This window comes from Lathamus discolor, chromosome Z, assembly GCF_037157495.1.
Source record: "Lathamus discolor isolate bLatDis1 chromosome Z, bLatDis1.hap1, whole genome shotgun sequence".
NCBI classification, from domain to species: Eukaryota; Metazoa; Chordata; class Aves; order Psittaciformes; family Psittacidae; genus Lathamus; species Lathamus discolor.
Genome location: NC_088909.1, coordinates 67,891,914 through 67,911,375, shown reverse-complemented (window position 1 = coordinate 67,911,375; position 19,462 = coordinate 67,891,914).

Here is a 19,462-nt window from a genome sequence, read left to right as displayed (position 1 = left end):
TCAGGATTTGTGACATAAACCCCTGATGAAGGTCACCCTTCCCTTCTGTGCAGAACACTAGTGCACTGAAGGAAGGCTGCACTCTTTCCCTTTAAAACTGTTAGACAGCAGAGAAGAAAAAAGATCCCCACGGTGTGCTGTGAGCTGTATACTATGCTCATTATTGACTTTGTCCTGCAAGCTGCCTTCTCTGGCCTGCATCCAGGAAAACACTGAGTATACATTTAATTTTCGGCATGTGTGTAGAGTCATTAACTGCAAGCACATGCTTACATGCTTTCTTCATTACTGCTTTTGGTTCTGTTATTTAATCTAAAAGGCAGCAGTGGCTTTTAGGGGTTGAGAATGTTTTGGAGGGGACCTAAATGAAAGTGCTTATGCAGCTTCCCACTGCATATAAGAGTAGCAATACAGTAACACACTTCTGATTAACATGATATTACTGCCTGAATACTATGAATAAACTTTGTCAGACAAACCTCAAATCTCTTTGCATTCGTGTTGATTCATGCTACTAAACTGGGCAGCATGAGGAGAAAGGAAAAAGTAACTGGAGTATTTTCAGCAAATGACATTTACTGTTCTCACTTCAGCCCGAATAGATAGCTATCCTGCAGCTGTAAAGAAGTAACTTTTCCTTAAAGTTATAGCAGTACTAAAGTAACATAATGTTGTCAAACTTATATCCCGACAGGCACACGACTGCCTCCAGGCATGCATCTCCCTTGTCCCCATTTGGTATGGATCTGTCAGGAACAAAAGCCTTCCTGAATTGCTTACTTTGAGAGCTTCCTCTGCCACTGTCTCAGTGAGGAGCTTTGCAGACATTAATCCCCCCCTGCAAGTTCCCCTTTTGCAAGTCGTGTGGGGAGACATGCAAAGTGAACTCCTGGTTTCAGTGAAGTGGCAAAACACAGGCGGAATCCATTTTCATTTTCATGCTTTCTTCAATGTCATTAAGAAATGACAGGTGTCTTCTTCATATGCCTCCTTCCCAACCTGATACAAGTGATTACTACGCCTACAGAGAACCCACAGAGACAGTTTAGCACCATAGGGCACATGCCAACACCATGGCAGAGGCAGAATTTAAAATTAAGCAGTGTGGAGCGGTGGGCTTGTGCCCAAGCCATTAGATAGTGCTGTGTCTTACCAGATTTGACAGGCACTCAGTGAAGGTGAGTAGTTAAGGCTGCATGGGCTCATCTCCACTTCCAAGAGCTGTTTGTCCTCTCTGTCATGAACATTGGTGGGCATTGCAGGTGGGAGCTGCCTGTTTCCCAGCAGCTGTCATGCTTGGGAGCCAAGGGAGCTGCCATGTGGCAGTGCTCATGCCCGTGGCTTCTGGGCACAGCAAAGGCTTCAGCGCCTTGGCAGGCATGCTTCCTGGCTGACCTCTCTGGAAAAGCTGCCCTACACTACCATACTCACTGCCAGACCTGTCTCAGCATTGCAAAGCAAGGTAAGTGTAAATTAAAGCATTTCCTTTCCCCAAAATAAATCTAGATCTGCCCCATGTATTTGGAGAAAATGCCATTGCAGGACTGAATTTATCAAAGAGGGGTTTATCCACTACAGAAAACATCCTGATGTTGCAGAAGAAGAGAGGTCAGCACAAAGTTCAAGCACAGAGGGTGAAGTTAGAATCATAGAATCATAGAATAGTTAGGGCTGGAAAGGACCTCAAGATCATCAAGTTCAAACCCCCCTGCCATGGACAGGGACACTCCACACAAAACCATCTCACCCAAGGCTTCATCCAACCTGGCCTTGAACACTGCCAGGGATGGAGCATTCACAGCCTCCCTGGTCAACCCCTTCCAGTGCCTCACCACCCTAACAGGAAAGAATTTCCTCCTTATATCCAATCTAAACTTCCCCTGTTTAAGTTTTAACCCATTACTCCTTGTCCTGTCACTACAGTCCCTGACGAAAAGTCCCTCCCCAGCATCCCTATAGGCCCCCTTCAGGTACTGGAAGGCTGCTATGAGGTCTCCACGCAGCCTTCTCTTCTCCAGGCTGAACAGCCCCAACTTTCTCAGCCTATCTTCACACGGGAGGTGCTCCAGTCCCCTGATAATCCTCATGGCCCTCCTCTGGACCTGTTCCAACAGTTCCATGTCCTTTTTATGTTGAGGACACCAGAACTGCACACAATACTCCAGGTGAGGTCTCACAAGAGCAGAGTAGAGGGGCAGGATCACCTCCTTCGACCTGCTGGTCACGCTCCTTTTAATGCAGCCCAGGATACGGTTGGCTTTCTGGGCTGTGAGCACACACTGAAGCCGGCTCATGTTCATTTTCTCATCGACCAGCACCCCCAAGTTCTTCTCCGCAGGGCTGCTCTGAATCTCTTCTTTGCCCAACCTGTAGCTGTGCCTGGGATTGCTCCGACCCAGGTGTTCCACAGGCAATTCTACTTTTTTAACCAACGTTATTTGTCTCATGTATGGTATATATATATATATATATATATATGTTTCAAGGAATCTTCATTTGTACTGCTTCGTAATAAGAAACTGTTGCACAGTATTGAGGAGGGAAAAACAAAAGGGTGATATGTTGTATGTGCCTGGTATCTTTTGAAAGTTCTCTGGAGAAAAAAAAAGGCACAGGCCCTGAGATTTATTAAAATGTGAGTCCCTTTTGAAGAGGCCAACTTTACTAATGAGACAGCCTGAAAACCAGAGACTGTCCCTTCTGGCATATGTGTATCATATGAAAGCCAGTAATTTTTTATTATGTCAGTATTCCCAGAAATGATATTAAGCTGAAACAGAGCTCCAGTTAACATAAGCATCAAGTATATACTGGGACCTTTTAATTCTAGAACAATAAGCCAGTTTTATTACACTGATTATTGATAATATGAAGGTTGTGCTGGTATTTAGTCACGACTACATAAAATTATTGTTTTTCTGCTATAATCATTGGCTGTGCAGTTACAAGGGACCAATAATAAGTTTGTAAGTAATTAGTGACAAAGATTTCTTTTGTTGTATATAAATGGAGTAAAAGCCTTGGGCTAATTTTACCAGCATGTTCATGTGATATCACTTCCTGAAAATACATGAAAGTTTTTTCTTAAAAAGTATATACACAAAGCAGAGGCTGTCCAAGTCCTGCAGAAAAAGTGACCTCAGGAAATATGCTGGGTTTCTGCCTCAGAAACCTGATTTAACATTGAGGTCATTGCAAGAATCCAAGTAAAAATGCTGTTTCTGTCTTAATGCAAGCGTAGAGAGCATTTCTGTTGGAGCGAGTAACCTGCTTAGAGGACCATAATTCAATGGCAATATTTTCTGAGTCACTCCATTGATTTGGCAAGACTTTGTTTTCCCATTTTTACACACTGTTGCTTCACAAAGATTTGAGCCAAATGTGCTCAACCTCTCTAAATTACCGGTAGGCGAATCTGAATCAATTCAGCTGATTTTATAGGCTATTCTACTGAGTTTACAGGCTTCATTCTGAATTTACCCCAGCATAACCAGATGCAGAATTTGACTAGATTTATGGTTGTAAGAAAATGTAATTAAGCATGACAGATGTGTTTATTCTAGAAAATATTACTTTACTGTAAGAAAGATACCAAAGATAGCTATACAGCTCCTTAAAATCCACAAAATGGTTTTACCGTGTCCTAAAATCTGTTCTGACTTTTTTTCTGGCTAGCCCAAATACACCATAAATTTTCTAAAGGATTTCTGAACTTCAGATGAGTTTAGTCTTGTGATTGAAATAAAAAGCTTTTTGTAATTTTTTTTTTTTTTCTGGCAGAAGTCTCTCATGCCTCTGGTCTTTGCCCAACAAACCTATACTTTCCTTACGATTCTGGATGGAAATATCACTAAATTTCTTTTCACATGGGAAATGGATTTTGTTCTTGCATCTTTGTGTGGAATAGGGTCAAATTTCCTGCTAGCCCTTAAGCTATTCAGAAGAATGTAAGAGCTAGCCCTGATCCAACCCCAAAATCAAAGTAGTGCATTGAAACTGGCCACAGTGAACTTATTCCTTATTACCATTTCTTCTTATCTTCCTGGATTAGGCCAGGACAGAGCTAATGAAATTCAGATGAGATTTCCCATCAATTCCTGTATGAATGTGAGATCTTTTCATGCATACTGTTGGCTAAAATAAATTATAGCAAAGGTGTCAAAACTCCTAAATTTTAAGTGAAATTCATCATTAATTTTGAGACCTTATGTTCTCTTCACATGGGTCATGAAAATGAGTATTTTGAAATCTTTACCAATAATACAAAACGCCTGAATGCTTCATGTTTCATCACTTCAGGTGATGAGGTGAAATGTCATTGTGGCATTTTTGCGTCACTCAGACGTTCTTCTAAGGAGGGTTACAAAATTAAGCAATTTTTGAGACACTTCAGATGAAGAACAGTAGAATCATAAAATCAGCTAGGTTGGAAAAGACCTTTGAGATCATCAAGTCCAACTGTTACTCCAGGACTGCCAAGACCACCACTAAACCCTGTCACTGGGGCCTCACCTACACAGTTTTTGCACACTTCCAGGTACGGTGATTCCACCACTGCCCTGTACTGCCTGTTCCAATACCTGATTATTCTCTTCATTAATAAATTTTTTCTAACATCCAGTCTAAACTTCCCTTGGTGCAGCTTGAAGCCATTACCTCTTGTCCTATCACTTGTTACCTGGGAGAACAGACAAGCCACCTCCCGTCTCTATCCTCCTTTCAGGCAGTTGCAGAGAGCAATAAGGTCCCCTGAGCCTTCTCTTCTCCAGACCAAACATCCCCAGCTCCCTCAGCTGCTCCTCATCACACTTGCGCTTCAGGCCCTTCGCCAGCTTCGTTGTCCTTCTCTGGACTTGCTGGAGGATCTCAACGTCTCTCTTGTAGTGAGGGGCCCAGAACTGAGCACAGGGCTTGCAGCGCAGCCTCACCAGTGCTGTGTATGTCAGGATGATCACTGCCCTGGCACTGCTGCCACACTGTTGCTGATAAAGGAGAGGATGCCGCTGGGCTTCTTGGCTGCCCAGGCACACTGCTGAAGAACAAAGTGATCCTGATGTTTATTCTAAGGAGGTCTCTTCACATTAATCTTTATTTAACTTCGAACTGAAGTGCTACAAAGATAATATCACCCCTCTGAGCATTCAATACAGGTGTCTAGACTACCAGGGGTCTATAGGCTGATTATCAGAAAACTGTTGCTACAGAGATTTGATTTAACAGGTAGCTTACACTGGAATCCTTTTCCCCAATATATCATACGTATCTTCAGTTTCTTCTAGATCTCTCAATACAGAGTTATGCTATAACATAGTGAAGCCATACTTTTCAACCTAGGTAGGTTTTTATCCTTATTGTCCGAACTGTGTTTTCTGTTTCTTGCAGGAAAGAAAATACAATATAGTAGAATACAATAAGATAAACACAGACAACCTGATGGATAAGAATGCCTCACTGTTATGAGTCCCTGAGCACTCACTACCGTAACTGCACAAGTCCACAGCAAACACTGGAAGAAGTTTTATGGAAAATTACATTAGGAATTCATTACAGCATGGGCAGAAGTTTACTAAATCATGCCCAACATAGAAAGTTACTGTGCTTTTAAAGAAGTGGCAAATTCATATTTTGAGTAAATGAACAGTTCTGGCAGAAGCATCAATTTGCTGGCATAAGCACATCTACTCCTAAGGGCTTTGACCAGAAAAGTGTTGCCAGTCAGAGTTTGCACCCCAATATAACACTTCTCCATACCCTGACTGACACACAGTTATTTTGGTACATGTCTGTGATGATGAGTATTACAGAAGGAAATATTTCACACTCTTTTACAGACCCTGGTGATTGCTGAGTAGTGCAGACTTTGCAAATGATCACAAAAGCAGTACATGCACAACCATGTTTGTGACTGTATGTTTTCTTTTTTTCTTTAGTCCCCCTGAATTTGCAAATAGTGATTCCTCAAGTTTTCATACAATTTAACCACTGCTTTCCTGTATACATTGGAAGGTGTTGTTCAATGCTAAAATCAGGTCTATCTAGAGATCACAAACAAATTACTACCTTTTGCATTAAGATTCCTGAACACTGAGAGCCAGGGCATGTGACACATCCACTCTCACCCATTGGCAAGGTGCTGCAGAAAGCAACATACAAGACCATTAGTAGTAAGATCTCACCTTTACTTCGGCTGCAAAACACCCCCCCCCCCCCCCACCCCCCCCCCCCCACCCCCCTGGAAAGCATTTAACTGCGTAACAAGCCATAAAGCACAGCCCTCAGCATGTCTAGAAAAGAGCCAGGAAGGGGAGGATGCTGCAGACAGCATAGATGCCAGGACATGGGGCTGGAGTTCCTGCACCAGCCACAAACTGATGTGTGCAGCCACTGTTTTTCATCACAGTTGCTGCAGCAATGCTGGGCTCGGGCATTCCAGTGGAGATTCAGACATATATTAAATTAAGCACACACACACAAAAGAAATTTACATAACTCTGAGGGTCAGAATGAAACCAACACAAGCCAGCACATGTTGCTGGAGCCAGCATGCCCCATTCTCCACTGGCACTGCTGGGGAAGAACCAGTGTTAGCATGAAAGCAGAAAGCTGTGTTAGTGGTGCAGTGCCTAGATGGCATGGGGGTCCCAGGGAACTTGATTAACCAGCTCCCCTGTCCCAGTGGAAGCTCCTCAGCCTGCCTGTCTGATTTCTTGGAGAGAAGCAAGAGTTAAATATTGTGAACTATTTTTTAGGAGCTTTCACAAATAAATAGAGTATTAATTAAGAGTGTTATTTGTACTGCATCAAGTAACACAGTGCCTCCTTCAAACTTTGCAACCTTACTTGTCGAATATCTTACTGGAGCAACAGGAGTTGAGGAATGTTTAGGGTTTGCCACCAGCTGCTGTTCTATTGTGTTTTTATTCTAAATGTGTATTGGCTTTCAGCTTTCTAAAGTCTACAAAAAGATGAACAAAACCCAGCCCCTCAAAAAAACAGACATCCAAGTCAGAGGTTTACGATCAAGGTAGATATTTTTCTACCAGTTTTGAAAAGCTTTAGAGGAGATATTTCTGGACTATGATTTTAATTTATAATTTTTTTAAATGTTTTGTCAGTGTGCAGAAAAAAAAACAAACAAGAGAAAGAAAATTAAAGTTAATGGGCCATTCAGGATTCAATATCATAGTGCATGCCAGCGTTAACACAACCATTTCATTGTTTTATTTAAGTATAGAATCACAGAATGGTTTGAGATCAGAATGGTTAAAGATCATCCAGTTCCAACCACCCTGACATGGGCAGGGACACCTTCCACTAGACCAGGCTGCTCAAAGCCCCATCCAGCCTGGCCTTGAACACTACCAGAGATGGGGCATCGAGAACTTCTTTGGGAAACCTGTACGAGTGCCTCACCACCCTCATAGCGAAGGATCTTTTCTAATACCTAATCTAAATTTGCTGTCTTTCTCTTTAAAGCCATTCCCTCTTGTCCTGTCACTACATGCTCTTGTAAAAAGTCCCTCTCCGACTTTCTTATAGGTTCTCTTTAGGTACTGGGAAGCTGCTCTAAGGTCTCCCCTGAGCCTTCTCTTCTCCAGGCTGAGCAAGCTCAACTTTCTCAGCCTGTCTCCATCGGAGAGGTGCTCCAGCCCTCTGAGCATCTTCATGGGTATACTCTGGACTCACTCAAGCAAGTTCATGTCCCTCTTGTGTTGATGGCCCCAGGGCTGAACACAGCACTGCAGGTGGGTTCCCCAAGGAGCTGAGTAGAGGGGCAGGATCACCTCCTTCGACCTGCTGGTCACGCTCCTTTTGATGCAGCCCAGGATACGGTCGGCTTTCTGGGCTGCGAGTGCACACTGCCAAGTCAGGGTGAGCTTCTTGTCAACCAACACTTCCAAGTTCTCCTCAGGGCTGCTCTCAATCCATTCTCTGCCCAATCTGTAGCTGTGCCTGGGATTGCTCCACCCCAGCCGTAGGACCTTGCACTTGCCATGGTTAAACTTCATAAGGTTGGCTTCAGCCCACCTCAAAGTGTGTTGAGGTCCCTCTGGATGGCATTCCTTCCCTTCAGCGTATCAACCGAACCACACAGCTTGGTGTCATTGGCAAACTTGCTGAGGGCGCATTCAATCCCACTGTCTATGTCACCAACAAAGATGTTGAACAAGACCGGTCCCAACACCAACCCCTGAGGGACACCACTCGTTACTGGTCTCCACCTGATCGTCGAGACATTGGCCACAACTCTTTGAGTGTTACCATCCAGCCAATTTTTCATCTCCTGACTGGTCCAAGTGTCAAATCCATGCCTCTCCAGTTTAGAGACAAGGATGTGAGATACTGTCAAATGCCTTGCACAAGTCCAGGTAGATGAGGTCAGTTGCTCGTCTCTTCTCCACCAGTACCGTAAGCCCTTCATAGAAGGCCACCATAACAGCCAGCATGATTTGCCCTTATGGAAACCTTCACCAACCACCCCCTTATTATCCATATGGCTTAGCACAGTTTCCATGATCTGCTCCATGATCTTGCCAGGCACTGAGGACAGACAGACTGGCCTGTAGTTCCCCAGGTCTTTCTTTTTTCCATTCTTGAAAGGAGGTGCTATATTTCCCCTTTTCCAGTCAGTGGGAACTTCACCAGACTGGCACGACCTCTCAAATATGATGGATAATGGTTTGGCAACTACATCTGCCAGTTCCTGCAGGACCCACAGAGGCATCTTGTCAGGTCCCATGGACTTGCGCACCTTTAGCTTCCTTGGATGAACCTGATCTTCTCCTACAGCGGGTGGTTCTCCTACATCCTCCCAGTCCCTGCCCCTGCCTTCTTGGCCCTTGTGACTGAAGGTCTTGCTGAAGACAGAGGCAAAAATGTTATCGAGTATCTAAGCCTTCTCCATGTCCCAGGTGACCAGGTCTGCTCTTCCCTTCTGGAGGGGGCTCGCTTTTTCCCTTGTTTAACTTTTAGCCCCAGTGTACCTAAAGAAGGTTTTGCTGTTGCCCTTAATGTTCTTGGCCAGATTGAGTTCTGTGAAGCCTTTAGCTTTCCTAACCTGGTCTTTGGCAGCTTGGACTATTTCTCTGTGTTCCTCACAGGCTGCCCACCCTTGCTTCCACCCTCTGTAGTCTTCTTTTATGTGTTTTGAGTTTGTCCAGGATGTTGAAGTATATTAAAGAACATATTAAGGAATAATAAAGAGCATACAGCTAAAGAGCTTTGTACTCATGATGAGTAATAATACCAGAACTGTATTTTTTTCTCTGGAGAAAAACCCAAAACCTTCAATTCTTCTTCACACACAGACAAAATACAAGATAAAATCCAAGATAAAATCCAAGATATAAGAAAATAGCTAGGAAGATGTCTTTATGGAAGACAGATTGGTTTAATGTATGCCAGTCTGCTGCCTGCGTCTACTGTCTGCCAAGGTGAATTGAGCTTGCAGGTCACTTGATGATGGGAGTGTATGATCAGAGCAATCTAGTCTTGGACACTCCCAGGTATGTCTATAGGCTTGCAAATGGACTGGAGAGCTTGGGAATGTAGTTGGATGTCTTGAATACTTTTTAGGAAAACCAGCAAGTTTGACCTGCGGTCACAGGACATTCTAGGTCATTTGTCTATGTTACATTTTTCTGAAGTCTAACTGAAAAAAAAACCCCAAAAGAAATCCAGTGCAGCTCCAAGCTCAAATGCAGCCACTCAGAAACATATCCAGCTCTGTTCCATACTGCTGCTATTAATTATTGCATGAAATCCTGTCAATTATCATGTACACATAAACAACAGCGTAGCTGCTGGCAGAAATACAGGCCTTGCTGCAGCTATAAAAGCAGCATAGAAACATTCAGGTAGAAAATTACAGTGCCTAGCCTTTCAAAGGCTGAGTGCAATCCACCCCACACAGGGACCTATGCAAACACTTCTAGCACTAGACTCACATGAGGCGTAGGGGCAAGAGAGGATTAATCTGCTCAAGGCCAATACAGACCATCTGCATCTGCATTTGCAGATTGAAAAATGGGGTCACCTGTGCATTTTCGCATTCCATGTGTCACTGATGAGCAGTTTGGACCTGCTGTTCGCAATGTATTCTGCAAGGTGCTATGAGTTTTGACCTGAGGATTAATACTGCATGCGCAACACTGGACAAAAGCCCTCTTGGTTATTTCATGTGCTGACTGAAGAAATTACATCCTAGAAGCCTTGTATAGGTTGGAATCTTGTCCTTGCTTTCAGCGAGGGAGATTAGATGTGAGCACAAAGAGCTAACAGATGCAGATGGAGGATTGGACTGTGCCAGGGATAGCAAAGGTTGCATATTTCTCATATCACCTCATTTTTGGGGTGACCATCTGGAGCCAGCTCTCCCTGTTACAGCTGAGTAGATCTTGGCAGGCAAGTAACTCTGAAACTCCCTCTGCCTGCAGCATGAAAAGGGATGTGTCTTATCAGATGGAATGCTCTTCAAAGAAGGTGGTGGAGGGAAATGCAAACAGCATGCCTCCTGACAGCCACTCAGTCGGCTTCCACAGGCTCCCTTCTCTCATCGCTCTTTCAAGCCTCTTGGGCCACTGTCCAGTGTGTATCTGTCTGCTGCTTAACAAACTCTAGCTGTGGTTTCCAGGCTGATAAATAATTATGCTAATTAGCAGGTTGGAGGAAAATGTGATGTTATTTCTGTGGAATGTTCTGAGAGGCTGGAAACACTTAACTGCAAAAACGACATGTGGTGAAATAACCAATAATTTGTTTAAGAAACCCACATCTGGTATGCCTGCTAGAAACAGGGGTTAATAGTCTGTCAGGGGCAGGCAGTGGCAGTGAGTAGCCCTAGGATAAACAAAAAAGCCTTAACGGCAGGAAATGGGCTTGTTCTCCTAGCATAAGCATTTACATTGGCTGCTAACCAGCAAGAGATGTAAAAGGAGTTGTTTACTTTACACTTGGAGAAAAATAAAAAGAAATGGAAACAAACAGTCTTCTGCATTTTGTGTATCTGTGAAAAGAAATAAAAGCCACTTAGTGTAGCTAAAAATGGTAATAACATCTACGCTTCACACTCCTGGAAGGAGCTATAGACTCGGCGCAAGATTCTGGTCACAAAAAGGGAGAAGGATTACTTAATTTATTTTTGTATTATTGAAATAGCTGTCAGATAATTACATGCATGGCTTTAAGTCACTGCTCATACAGAAGAGGGGTGGTGGGAGCAGGAGAAGAGAAGACAAATGGGGAAACTTGGTTAATTGAATCCAGTTGACATCCTCAGGTTTTCTTTATAAAAATATTGACACTAATTTTCTTTTTGAAGATAGAAAGTCCAAATGCTGCTTGTAGTAAGAAGGAAGGCATTCTCATTTGACATCACAGTAGTCAGGAAAGAACCTGGTCTGCAAATGGTAGGAACCCACCCTTGCACTGGTGTGGCATTGCTGCAGTACTTACAGGCACAAAAGAGAAGGCCACATTTTAAGATGGGATGCAATGTAAATAATGTACTCATTTGACGAGGTTCAGATGAAGTGCTCTGTGTGTGGCAAGCTGAATCTGTATTTATAGCAGTTAAAGAAACACACAAGACGCTCTGGATACACTAAAGAGCATGAATAATACATTGTTGGTTCTTAATTCTGTTTTAAATAGAGAGACAGTGTTCTACCTTAGGTGGTGTTTTTCCACTCAAGTGGTGCGACCCTTGCAAAGATTGCTGCTACATCTGAATTGTGTGTTTCGCACAATAAAACATGACACCTCAGCAGATGTTGGCCGCTTTCTGTTGCACACTGGACTACATGACATGTCTAGCTAAACTTTCTTTCATAGTCACTCTCAAAGATGTATATTATCCCTTGTCAAAATAAAGAGTTGTGGTCTCTTTCCAGCCCAGAGAAATACGGTAAGTGCACATTATCACCATAGCATCTAAGTCGCTCTTTCTTTCACTTCATTAGTGCATATTACAGCCTTGCAAATGACAGGCTTTCACAGCCTCACATTTTAGTGTCATGTCTTGATTCATAATGACATCATGTTTTTTTCTAGTGAACCGAGCCCACAGCACCAACGTGACCCTGCAGCTTTGCAACATTTCTCAGGGCAGCAAGATCCCCAGGCCACATGTTCATACCTGAGGTGGGAAGCAACAGCTGTAAAATGACTCAAAAGCCTCATTTATCAGAAAAAAAACAACTCGCATTGCTCAGTCGGTGTGGATGCAGTCAGTACTGCATGTGCTATGCAGAACATGCGATGTGTTCTGGTCTAAGGCTGCAGCCTCCTATAGGAAAGTTGAATTGGTTCTGGTAGGTTTTGATGTTTCCTATGAGCAACCAAGGCACTCTGCTGAGAAAGGGTCTGTCCTCTTGTATGGCTTCCCTATGAAACAGCAGGTGGGACAAGGCTGTTTCTAGAAAAGAAGTCATGCCAGGGAAAGTCCATCTCAGGCAGTGGTACTTCCACCTTTTCCACGTGCTGTGTTTACAACTGGCTGTGATCACACAGCCCTCAGCTTGCAATACTTGCCCATGGGTTCACATATACTTGGGTTGTGGCTTAGATTGCCATGTGAATAGCATGAGACAAGAATAACAGCAGCCTTCCAGGAACAGAACTAGAGATGGAAACCGTAAAACCTATGCTGGATTTCTTTTTTTTCCTCTAAATTCTGGTTCAGTCACACAGATAGAATTGACACAGCCCATTTTTTAAACCAAGACTAGGGCTCGTTTGTGAATATATAAATGTAAGAACTCAAATAAAGGTAGAGTTGCTAACAATGGGAATTTCTGTTCACCAGAGACTGACCTCCTGGATCTAAATGGCTAGCAGCATCACAGAAGAGCAGGTGATAAAAAGAAACAAGCTTTAGAAATGGTGATTAGATCTTAACTGAATCCTTGGAACTTCAGTAACCTTTTTCTTATATTGAATTCTGCTGAGCTGTGGATACCTTTTTGCTTTTCTGCATATTCCCAGTCCAAGTACATCCATCATCCTTATGTTTGTAAGAAAAATTCCGCGTGATGAAGAGGGCAGGAAAAATATGTAAAATAAACATTAGTATGGCAACAGAGATTAATCATTAAAAATTGTAAATCTAGTTGTGCATTTGTCACTGAAAGCATTGCTGAAGAAATACAGCTATTCGCCACAGAAAAAAATCATTCACCAAATAGCTATACCTGTCTCTGGTTTTTGTAGTACTTCCATCAACATAGCAAAATGGTGCTCTAGTGAGACGTGGTGAGAGATTTGCCTAATTTCATATGGTTTATGCGTAACTTGGATGAATTTTGAGTGAACCAATCTACAAAATTGTTGAGAATCTTCGACAAGCAGCCCCAGTGCTTGAACAGAAAGCACAAACAGTCAGTCCTTGCACTCCACTAAAGCCCTTTGGGGTTCTCCCTTTGGGGTGGAGATCCCAGGGACAGCCCTGGAGAGGCAAGGGCAGCCTTTCTTTTCTCCCATGAGCCACACGTGGGGATGTTTTATTTAGGTTGGCATGCAGCGGAGACAGAGAGGAGGAAACAAGGACGGACCACTAGGCCCCAGCACCCCCAAAGCTTGCCGAGTGTCTAGCCAGGCCCCCGATGTCTGACTGCTCTCAGTGCCGTTTCTTCCCACCAGCCCTAGAGGTAAGCTGAGTTTAGATATATGACCAGTGATCCAAGTTTGGGATCTAAACTGAAGTGTTATGAATGTTTTTCCCTCCCTCCCTCCCTCCCAAAATTAACTGGACTGCAACTATTTGGATCAAGCTCTGAACATGGTGTGTTCATATCTATTCTAGTTTATCCAAAACTGATGATTTTTAAAACCATTCTCCACAAAAAAAAGAAATAAACAAACAAACATTTTTGCATGACTCTAACATTTATTTTCATAGCTGATCTATGTAGGTATTGCATAAATAGAAATTTAGTAAGCTTTCAATGCATTACTGAAATAAATTTATACTTCATAATACACTGTGGTGGAGCATTTGATGAAACTCGTAACAATATCCTTTATTGCTTCTTTTTGGAAAGTTCTTTCCTTCAGGAATGGAATTTCTCTGTTTGAAAGAAAATCAGCAGGAAAAGCAACATTATAGGGGTGGTCAGAGGAAGCTGTTCAAAGAGAACACACATATTTTCCTGGCAGACAATGTCGAAAGCAACCAAACACAGCTTTAGAGTCGAACTTCTTGATATAAGCCCCACCTTCTGCTCTTACAAAAGAGATTGTTTTAAGCTGGGTAACATGAGGTCAAACACTCTTCCAATATTTTGGCAATAACCAACTATGATCATTTGGGGTATTTTTTATCTGCATTAATATCCAGTCTTTTTAAATGATCTTGGCATGGTTTTGGCCTCAAGAACTTCCTGTGATAATCAGCACCAGAACTGGGCTATGCAGAGCTGTCAAGAGATATTTCTTTAACTAATACAATTTTGCCAGTTTGTTTAAAGGTCATTATATGTTATTTTATTTCTAATCTCACTGGACTTTGTTTACAAGTGCTATGATCTCATAATTATAAACGTATAAATGAAAAGGTATTTGTAGAAGGGTTAAGACTGAGTTGTGGTTTACATAAAATGCTAATCACATAAGTAATCTCCCAGTCTGAGACAAAATGCCTGTGTGTATCTGAGTACATGCAGATATGCACAGAAATATTTACATCGGAATATCACTGGGACATTTCTTGTCTACACTTTTCATACCATTTCACTGCATAGCAGTACCTGCATGGATGTGAAATAGACAACTGCACTTGTTTTACAGGCATAACTACAAGCACTATTTAAATCAGTAAGTTTATTGTTCAAAGGTGCAAAGTGTCTTGCACATACTCCTTTACATGGTGAGCATTCCCAGTTGTAACCAGAATAAATGATGTTGTGTTTCTGAATAACCCCTATATGCAGCCAAATGTTCCCATGGATCATGTAAATAAGAGCATTTAACTAATTTAACAAATGGCATGATAATTTAATGCTTGCAGGAGACAAGATTTATGAATTCCAGTGAGAAATTGAGCCTGAATGTGCTATAGCTTTACCTAGAAGCCTTAGGGCTGACGTGCTAGCTGCTCTGTTACATCAAGCATTGGGCCTTCTCAGTGTTACTGTGGGAAAGTATTTTGAGCTGCTTCCTTCCTTTGGCTCATTTTGAAGCTTAAAATGAAAAGAGATACTTCCCATGCACAATAACTATTAGCATTAATGTGAATGACACACGCACCTAAAATGTGAAACCAGACACCATTCCTTGCATTTGCAGTTTACATGTTGTGCATTGCAGAAATATAAAGCTTAAGATGAAATTATCACCCCAAGATTGGAAAGTAACAATTTTGCCACATCCTGAACATCCCACCTGAGTTTTGGCACATCTGGGCAAATCAGAGCACTCTGATACCAGGGTATGACTCCTTGCAGAAAGAGACTCCTTTATAGGCTGAGGGGAGTTCCATCCATTAATCATCCCACCCTACCCTTCTGGGCACTGTGACTACTGAAAACTTTGCCAGGTATTGGCAATGACAACGTTATGGTCAGCAATCTTCCTGAGAGTGGCTGAAACTGTGAAACAGAATAAAAACACATGCTGCTATTCAGTCTAATCTGGGAAGTCAGCAGCACCTTTCCTCAACACTGGGCAAAGATGAGCCCCACCGATGGGGGATGCCAAAGCTGGTGGATTATGCCCTCATACCTGCAGGGCCTGCTTTCTTTCTCAGCCATCTGCTTTCACCTACACTGCCACAACGTCATTGAAGTGGCAGTAAAGTTTTGAATGCAGTAAAGTATGTGGTTTGTTTTGTTTTATTTTGTTTTCCCTCTGGAATTCTGAGTCATGAAAAAAACAGGTTCTATGGAGAAAGGAGAGAGAGGGAGTAAATCCCTGCCCAGACCTAATCTTTTTGTTAGCCTCTTGAAGCTCAGAGTAAGAGCAGCTGTTGAAAAGCTCACTGTCTTTTCCATACATGATTAAATATAGCCAAATATCAAGTCCTATCATCAAGGGGTCAGTTAAACGTAATTTCTTTCTGCTCTGCATATATGCACAGAGGGAGCTTAAGTCCTCTCTCATCTGGTTTCTTCATCCTTAAAAGAAACAAAAGCACACTGTACAGTATTTTCTAATTTGATAGTATCTTTATGGGATTTTAATATCCTCCTCCTTGCCAGATACAAGACACGGCAGCAACAACTGCAGCTGCAGTTATGAGCTGCAGCTGTCTGGGGCCTGGAAGGGTCTATCTGCAGCCTGGAAATTTCTAATCAGTGCAAACACAGAGCAAGCTCCAACTCTGGTAGCAAAATTTTGAACTTCTCCAGGCAAAAGATTGGCCGCTACCAGCAAAGTGCTGGCAAAACTGAACCTGCATAAGCAAGCAGGCTGGCTTGAAAGGGGTAGAGATAGCCAGCTGCCAGAGTGGAGCAGGGGTTCTAGCAGTATGAATCACAGAAATAGTGCTATCAGCCAGGGAAAATACCATCTTCAAAAACTGCTGTGAATTGCAATTGTAATGGTTGCCACTGGGCAGTATGCACATGATGAGCACAGAGTATTTGGGTAGCTCCTCTACTGAGTGGAGCTAGTTCCTCCTCCTCTTCATGAGGTCAGGAAGGGTTCGCAGCTAATAGCAAAGAGAACAAACTTGGTAGAGTCAGAGCAGGTCTTGAAAGACTCAGTATTATCTTTTTTGAATAGCTTAGAATATATAAAATATTTGCATAGAATATACATTACTATAAGTATATATTTCTCTGTGAGAAGTCTCAATTGCTTTAAAAAATGACACAAATATCAACAGCTGTGTTATAACACAGCATTGTTTGGTGATCTCTTTTGTGCAGCTCTGATGCTTCTCATCACGATTGATGTGACAACTGCGACACCTTCACGCATGCCCAAACATGTGGGGAGAAAAGCAACCTTCTTTCTGATTCTTCAAATAAAGACAAAACTAAAAATATCTAATCACTTCTGCCCTGAGAGTGGGGTTTTTTCTTGCCTGGGTTGTTCATTTAAGGGAGGTTTATAACCATATAGAGCATACTCAACTTACCCAGGGTGCTGGAAATCCTGGCAAGGGATTAGCTACAGAGGCAGCCACATTAAAACTTAGGGAAATACAGAAGGTTTAGCCACTTGCTCAGTTAGCTAAAACGTTTGTCTATACTTGGGATTTAGCTTAGCCTGCAACTGCTACCTCAATATATTGCTGGCATCCTCTTTCGCCTCAGTTGATAATATCTGTGTCCACACTGTTTTGCTGAAGGATTTGTAACCCTGTCTTCTGATGATGGCCTGCACTTCACAGTGGAATCAGCTGGAAAAGGATTCAGGTAACTCAAGACACAAAGACAAATTTTCAGCATGAGGATGAAGAAGTATCAGAATTCGTAACAGTTCCTTAAGCCTGCCATACTGTGTATAGAATATAATCTGTGCACACTCAAAGGACAGCAGGGAAATTTGTTTGCTTTATACTACATCTGAAAAATATAAATAATTTTAATTCCATAACACTATTTTGTGGTTGCTGTTAAATTTGAAGGAAGGATTATGGAGGAGAAAATATGTAATTCTGTAAACCGAAAGCCTCAGTCAATAGCATCTAACATTATGTCTATGCTTATTCACTGCATTAGAGGTGATATCTTTGTCAAACAAGCTCTTTTTGCCCGAAGGTTCAGCATTAACACTCCCTTAAGTCTCTTTTAAACACAGGTAGCTCAGCATCCTCATCCACAATAGGTTTAATAATTGCTTGGCTTCACGCAACAAACTATGCCTTTGTTTCTGCCCTTAACTGTTCTTTCGTCACCTGCTGCCATGCACATTAGACAGAACATTGTGAGGACAGACAGACTGGAAAAGTGGTTTGTGAAAATATGTTGACAGCTGCTGAATTTTAAGGGCTTGTCTGTACCAGGCAAAAAAGGTGCAGCAGAGAACCAGATGTTTTCAAACACAGTGTGATCCTTGCAGAGCTTGTATGGTACACAAGCAAACCTCAAAGCTGTTTGCAGAGATCAGCTGTACCAAAATGGCATGAGGGTACAGCTGCTGTCACTACTCCCTCTGTGTCTTTGCTCTTGCTCAGTCGTATTGGCTCAATGGGGACTGCAGCCCAAGGTAAGCAAGCCTCTCACATCCCTCTTTAGCCACAACCCTACCCTTCTCTGTTTCGCAGGCACTTGATATCTCTGCCTCTGCAAAAATTCCCTTTTTGCCTGTTCGTATGTAGTGATTTCACGTAATGAATCCAGCCATCCCAGACACTCAGTATCCTTTTCTCACCTTTCAAATCCTGCCTTGGTGGGTAGCAGAGAGACTTTGTGGCCTGGAGTCAAAAGGAAATAATGAACAGTTGTGAATGTTTTCCAGTAGGAGCTCTCTCTGACCCTTCAGGTGGTGACACCCAACAAGACATGACAGCAGGAGCCACTACTTTCAGACCACACCAGGTGAATGAGATATTACCATGTCCACCTGGATGTTAAGGAAGGACTTGACAGAGAGCCTTTCACATGAATGCCTGGAGCAACAGAGTCACTGGCTGTGAGTGGGGCATTTCTTCATCCTCTATTCTATTATCACACTGTGATAAATTCTTCAGTTATAATCACATACTAGTTTTCAGTAGGATCCTTCATGGTGCGTGTCAAATGAGTACAAGTAATGGCCTTCCAACCCTAGCTCAAATACTCTGCCAGCTTGTAAAACACTGAGTATCCAACAAAAGTAATGAAAATAACCCCACATTTCCATGATGCAGACTAACAGAACTTTTCATTGACTTTCTGATGACACTTTCTAATGGCTTCATCTTCTTTGATGCTGATTTTCTAGCAAATTCCAAATCCTATTATTCATAAAACCATAGAATCATTTAGGTTGGAAAAGACCTTTAAGGTAATCGAGTCCAACCATTAACTTAACAGAGCTGAGCCCACCATTTCCCTAAGCACAATGTCTACAGGTCTTTTAAATAGCTCCAGAGGCAGCAACTCAACCACTTTCTTAGGAAGCCTGTTCCAGTGCCTGAAATTAATTTTCTTTCTCACTTACTCTCCCCTAGACATCCTTTTCTTCTGCGTAGTCTGAATGCCAGATCATCTCCTTTTAAAACAGTAGGAACATTACAGGAGTAGTTTTGTAGTACATAGCCACAGTTCCCTTGCTGATCCAAGATGTAGCCATTGAATTCAGTGGCTCATACTAGCACATTTTTACTCACTTTATTTCCAGCGGGCTCTAAATAAACATGTTTCAGGTTACAAGTATATTCCAATCTTCAAAAATCTTGAAATGCAGAAATTAAACTTCTTGCCTGTTGGCCATCTTAAACAATAACTTGGAGAACCACTTCAACAACTGAATTAACAACTTAGACCTCAGAATCCTGTAACTGGTCAACAACATTAAATCATATGTTATGAAAACC